The following is a 6,000-nucleotide window of genomic DNA, read 5'->3' as shown; positions in this document are numbered from 1 at the left end:
GGCTATCTGTACTCTGCTTATTATTGGTATCAAATATGATTTTTAGGGTTTTAAGTCTGAAGGTCTAATACAATTAATAACTAAATGCGTATATAGTAAAGACGAATACTATTATTTTTTATTATCAAACACAATATTTCTTATTCAAAGTACAGATCAAATTAATTTCCTCCATCGTAAATTGAATACAACTACCTCCAAAAAAATTCAACCACAATAGTTTTAAATAAAGCTGTCAAACTAAAACAACAAAAATGTATCATATCTCTCAAAAATGATAAGCATAAATATATAATGTAGGAACTAAAAGTTAAGACATTAATAAAAACTCATATTTTGAAAACCAAAATAAAACAATAAAAAGATAACAATAATGAATTAACAAATTAAATAATTTATAAGTAATACTTCAAAAGTTATAGCTGAAAATAACTCACTAATTAACATCATCAGAAGCAAAATATGAAAAAAAGTTTCCTAGAAAATAAAAAACAAAACAGATATGATATAATTAAATGTATTAAAATAAAATATCCAAAAGAAAGACTAGAAAAAACAGAAGGGTAAAAATTTAAGAAACACACTCAATAAATGTACTCTTTTAGAATCCATTTTCTTGAAAATTGAAGTTTTGTCAGAGTGGGTACACTTTTGGTTGGTTTGAATTTCGCGCAAAGCTACACGAGGTCTGTCTGTGCCAGCCGTCTCTAATTTAGCAGTGTAACACTAGAGGAAAGGCAGCTAGTCATCACCACCCACCATCAACTCTTGGGCTACTATTTTCCCAACGAATAGTAGGACTGAGCGTAACATTATAACGCTCTCACGGCCGAAAGGGCGAGCATGTTTTGGTGTGACGGGGATTCGAACAAGCGATCGTCAGATTACAAGTCCAAGTGCTTTAACCACGTGGCCATGCCGAGCTGGGTACACTTTGCTAAATTAGTATCAATAATCAGTATTGGTATTGATGTCTATATAAAAGGCCAAATACTTCTAGTCCTGGAAGGATACATTGAGAAACAAATTACAGTAGCATTTAGTCTGGAGAGCATACCAAAAAACCAAAATATTTACCATGTTTAATGGAATGAATTATTTAGAAATGTGAAAAACATTAGAATGCCATAGAGGAAGAGGATTATTTTGAACTCTGATGGTATTATGAAGTAGTTAAACTGTACATCTTTAATGACCAGTAAGATACAATATACTAATAGATTGAAATAATTTGCAAAATTAGGAAAATTTACATCACAATTATTATTGTGAAATGTTGAGCATATTATAACTTTCCTTTTTTAAACAGATAGCCTTCCAATTGACAAAAATACAAAGGTTTTCAACTTGAACTTCATGGTTTTAATTCAAGCGTTTTGAAGAGCTCCGGCATCGAGTGAAGCAAATATTTTAAGGTTGTGTTATAATAGTTAAGAGCGAAATATTAACAGTTGTTTTAAAGCATACTGAGATGTTTTGGCAGATTTGTTCCCTTTCTATCGGTCTAAGCATCTTTGGAATGAACTTGAAAGCCACATTAGCGACTGCACTTCTATGACCTTATGTGTGAACTAATTTCAAACGATATTCCTCGATGAATGGATCACAATTAAATTAGACAGCTTCTGATAGTTAGTTTTAGGTCCTAATAAAATGCCCATTTAATGTGTATATATACTTTTCTAACTTGATGATTTTAAACCATAAATAGTAAACCCAGTTTATATGAAATATACGACTTAGAAAAATTGCTTGTAAAGATCGTTTTCCAAGTTCAGCCATGCAACATTGACACTTGTAACGGATTTACTAGTATATATTTGTTTTAGTATCTATGTTTCTTTCATTCAGATATATATATCTAAAAATGTATATAACTTATACTATTAAATCTATATTGTGAAATTAAATTCGACGAAAATTCTCGAGTATAAGAATAAGCAACATACTGTGTGTGTATGTAAATACTGGTGATTGCTAGTATTGTTGCCAACTGAAATTTGGAGAACCTTGCCTAACGATTATAAAAGTTAGCCATCGCAACTCGCGGAGAGACAATATATATTGTTGGTTTGTTGCAGTTGATATATTACAAATAAACCTCAGAAGCTATAATTGTGATTAACGCTTATTAATCGGGAAGTACGGATACATTTCGAACATTAAAAACTGTTCAACTTCAATGGATTACCATTGAACATTATTATTTCTACGAAAACATCGTATGACTTCGACTGTGTAAAATTCACGTGTAATCAGCGAGAAATAGCTAGCTACCCGTTAAGTAAACTGCGTTAATATCAAGTCGAAATTAATTCGCTCATTGTGAACTGTTGAAGAAATATTTTGTTCCTGACCTGATCGGAAACTCAATACTGTACGTTTGTGTAACTTTTGTATGTAAATCATTATTTGTAATGACCATTATTATAAATTGTATCATTTTTTGTGTATTATCACATATTTGTGTTAAGAAAGAAAACTGTGTGTGTGTGTGTGTGTGTATATATGTATGTCCGTTATTCTTGTTGGCAAGTATCATAAATTTGATACATATCGAAATTTAGTTAATTTCTAAAACCAAATTACAATGTAATTCAGTTCCTGGCTTTTTTCAATTGGAATATGTAACTTAGAATATGGAATTGGAGGTTGTTTGAGATAAATTATAATAGGTGACACACTTAAAGATGTTAGTAATTTTTGTTTGTTTCACAGTAATTCTATAAAATGTGAAAACAGTCAAAAGAAAGTGCATCTTGTTAATTACTCATAGGACTTTAAAGTTTTAAATCTTTTTTTAATTGAAAGAAGCATTTGCTAATATTATTTAATTTATCTGACTTTCAAAGTTGTTTCTCTTATAATACCTTAAAGATAATTTGCATTAAAATTTCATAAAATAATGACGCTCACTCTGGCCACAGATGCAAATAAAGTTTTGTATACGATGGTGTCATATATAGTACCCACAACTTTAATCAATGTTCAATCATTCTATATAGTATTTTGGTGTTAAGGACACAGTTCTTATTTTTAGGCTACGTGCGTAAGCTTTCAAGGACCATTTACTTCACATGTGGTACATCATGCAATGCAGGAAGTTATCAGAGAGAAAATCTCATTAGCTTTGTCACACCCGTTCCTGTTTACATCCACAGAACCCCAACTCTTCTGCACACAATCAGAATGGTAGTTATAAACTGTGAAGGATCGATCATACCAAAATTGATAAGCAGTAGCTTGTTCCGGTTCTTAAGTTTTTTAAAGAACATTGTAAAGCATGTTATAACTTTGTAGTTACACCATGTAGTATTTACTATTTGTTATAAAATAAAGCCAATCTTCCCAATGATATTCACCATTCAGTTAAGAATACGAGACTGTAAAAATAACAATAATTTCTAAAGAGTATGTTTTAATTAGGGTTCAGAAGACCAATGTTTTATTTACGAAAAAGAAAACAGTTGCAATTCTATTGAATATTTAGTTTATATTATTAAATAAATGAAGTTATTTTCATCTTTTTTTTTTTACTAGTTCACTTTGAAGGAAAATGTTAATAACTTGATTAATGTGACCCTCTATTCACAAACATACACACAGAAAAAGTCACCAGTAGGTATGATTTCTGAACTTAGAAAGAGAATATTGAATCGACTGAATTTTTATCAGGAAAATAAACCTATGACCACACGTTTTGCATCACCTTAGAATTACCTAAGGTCGATGAAACGTGTTGAATAATGCATGAAAGAATTTAAGAGTGACTGGACCCATCAGTTGGTCATTGACTCTTTGCCGAGAGATTTAAGGAAGACTGGAGGAATCATGGAATATGCTGCAAATAGTAAGTGCTACTATTATGGCTTCCAGTAAGTGTTATGCGACATCATTTTATTTTATATCATAATGACGTTTAATCAAATATCTAAATTGGATTATATTTCATTCACAAAATTTTATGGGTACATTTTCATAAGAATTATTATTTGATACTAAACTGATACAGTCACAAGTGTTATAACTTCAGATCAGAGGAACGAATGTACGAGAGATATTTCTTCAGGTTATGAGAACATGTGCGTTGAAGTTCTTATTCCGATCATGAAAATAAGTCCACAAAAGTTAGTTTTTTAGGTTGTGTGAGCTTGTTAGAAGATTATTACTTAAGACTGTGTTAACATGTTCATAAATGTTTACTTCAGGTTACAGGAACATGCTCATAAAGTTATTACTTTATATCATGTGAACATGTTTGTCAAAGTTATAATTTCAGATCAAAATAACATGTTCAAGGTTGTGTGGTTGTATAAATACTTCTAAATGATATTAGTTAAATGCTTTTAAGCATCTTTTATAAGAGAAATTGGTTACAAACATCTCAAGTAGTACGACTGAAACTGAACATTTTCAGGTAAAACAAAACTTACACAAATAAATACCACCTGTCTGTTTATAATGTGAATGCGTTCAAGTAAGCAGTCAGTATTGAATGAATGTCACAGTAAATTTATTATGACTAACAATTTTGCATTCTAAAATTATTTAAATATTAAGCCAGACTAGTAAAACAGTGCTACTAAGAGATGCCAGAAATAAGCTTTGATGACGTCACAGTAGTTGAAGAGAATGATCAGGAAAGGAGACATTCATAGGTCCAATTCTTCATTGTAGAAGACTTGCAGACCTTACTCTATCATTGCAGACTCTTCACGCACATCAATTCTATAACGAACATTGTATTATTAGACAAGACTAGCATCTTTTACTATTAAAAAACAAAACAAGTTACAATTAACACGTAAAAACCAAGTTACGATTAATTAAAATTAAACCAAGTTACATTTAGGTGATGAAAAACCAAATTAAGGTACATTTAACTGATTAAAAATCAAGTTCATTTAAAAAAAAAAGCCTCAACCCCAAAAAAACCTTGTCTAGAAACTTGATGATTATGTTTTGTTTTGTTTTTGAATTTCGCTCAAAGCTACACGAGGACTATCTGCGCCAGCTGTGCTTAATTTAAAAGTGTAAGACTAGAGGGAACTCAGCTAGTCATCACCACCCACCGTCAACTCTTGGGCTACTCTTTCACCAACGAATAGTGGGATTGGTCATAACTTTATAACTCCCCCACGGCTAAAAAAGGCGAGCATGTTTAGTGTGGAATCGTGATGAGCCAAAACTCTTTGTTATTTGGCGTATATCTATAAAAAACGTGAACATATATACTATAATACGTATTAATGGTTGAGAAAATCAGTTTTCATAAAAGGTTTTTAGACTTTCTTTTCAAATTTTTTAAAGATTCGAAAGCATTTTCAAAGTATAAAAGCTTTTTAAATAAACTTTGCAATTTTAATACTATTTTAGGTGTTTTTCCAGCAACTGATATCACAACTTATGATGATGATAATTGAATATGATTTTACGGCATAAATTTAGAAAATTATGATTTTTAATTAATGCTTTTTTGCCTATCTTTGTCTGAAAGTTTTTTTCCTGATCACAAAATACAATTAACTTAAGAAGCAACAACTCCAGTGAACATAATATAGAAGGATGTTCCTGAAGTGTGGTGCTATATTTCATATAACCACCTGATGTTACAGATAAAACACGTAAATTAAATTCAGGACATTTGAAACTGAACAATGAACGTGATGTGAGATTTATAATTATTCTATTAGGAGCTTGGTATCATTTGAACTTCGATTTCGTTCTCGAACGAATTATAATGCAAGAATATTATAAATATTGAACTTGTATTCAAATTGGACAGAAAATTGATTTGTTTGTTTGTTTGTTTGTTTTGGCATTTGGCTGTGGTAGCCGTCCCTAATTTAGCAGTGTAAGACAAGAGGGAAGGCAGCTAGTCATCACCACCCACTGCCAACTCTTGAGCTACTCTTTTACCAACGAATAGTGGGATTGACCGTAACATTATAACGCCCCCACGGCTTGGAGGGCGAGCATGTTTGGCGCGACCGGGATGCG

General features: G+C 31.2%; 1 long non-coding RNA gene across 3 annotated transcripts in view; it reads right to left on the bottom strand.

The window, feature by feature from the left end:
* Nucleotides 1–3,945: 3,945 nt before the first annotated feature.
* LOC143231478 (uncharacterized) overlaps nucleotides 3,946–6,000 on the bottom strand; it is a 28,912-nt gene continuing 26,857 nt past the window's right edge. For 2 of the 3 annotated variants that reach the window (XR_013016940.1, XR_013016941.1), the window contains exon 4: nucleotides 3,946–4,728. This is a non-coding gene — a long non-coding RNA (uncharacterized LOC143231478). The remainder of the gene's footprint in view (nucleotides 4,729–6,000) is intronic. The other variant, XR_013016939.1, reaches the window with a different exon arrangement.

Source organism: Tachypleus tridentatus, chromosome 11, assembly GCF_004210375.1.
Source record: "Tachypleus tridentatus isolate NWPU-2018 chromosome 11, ASM421037v1, whole genome shotgun sequence".
Taxonomy (NCBI): Eukaryota; Metazoa; Arthropoda; class Merostomata; order Xiphosura; family Limulidae; genus Tachypleus; species Tachypleus tridentatus.
The sequence above is the reverse complement of the archived record's forward strand: the minus strand, read 5'-3'. Positions and strand labels throughout refer to the sequence as shown.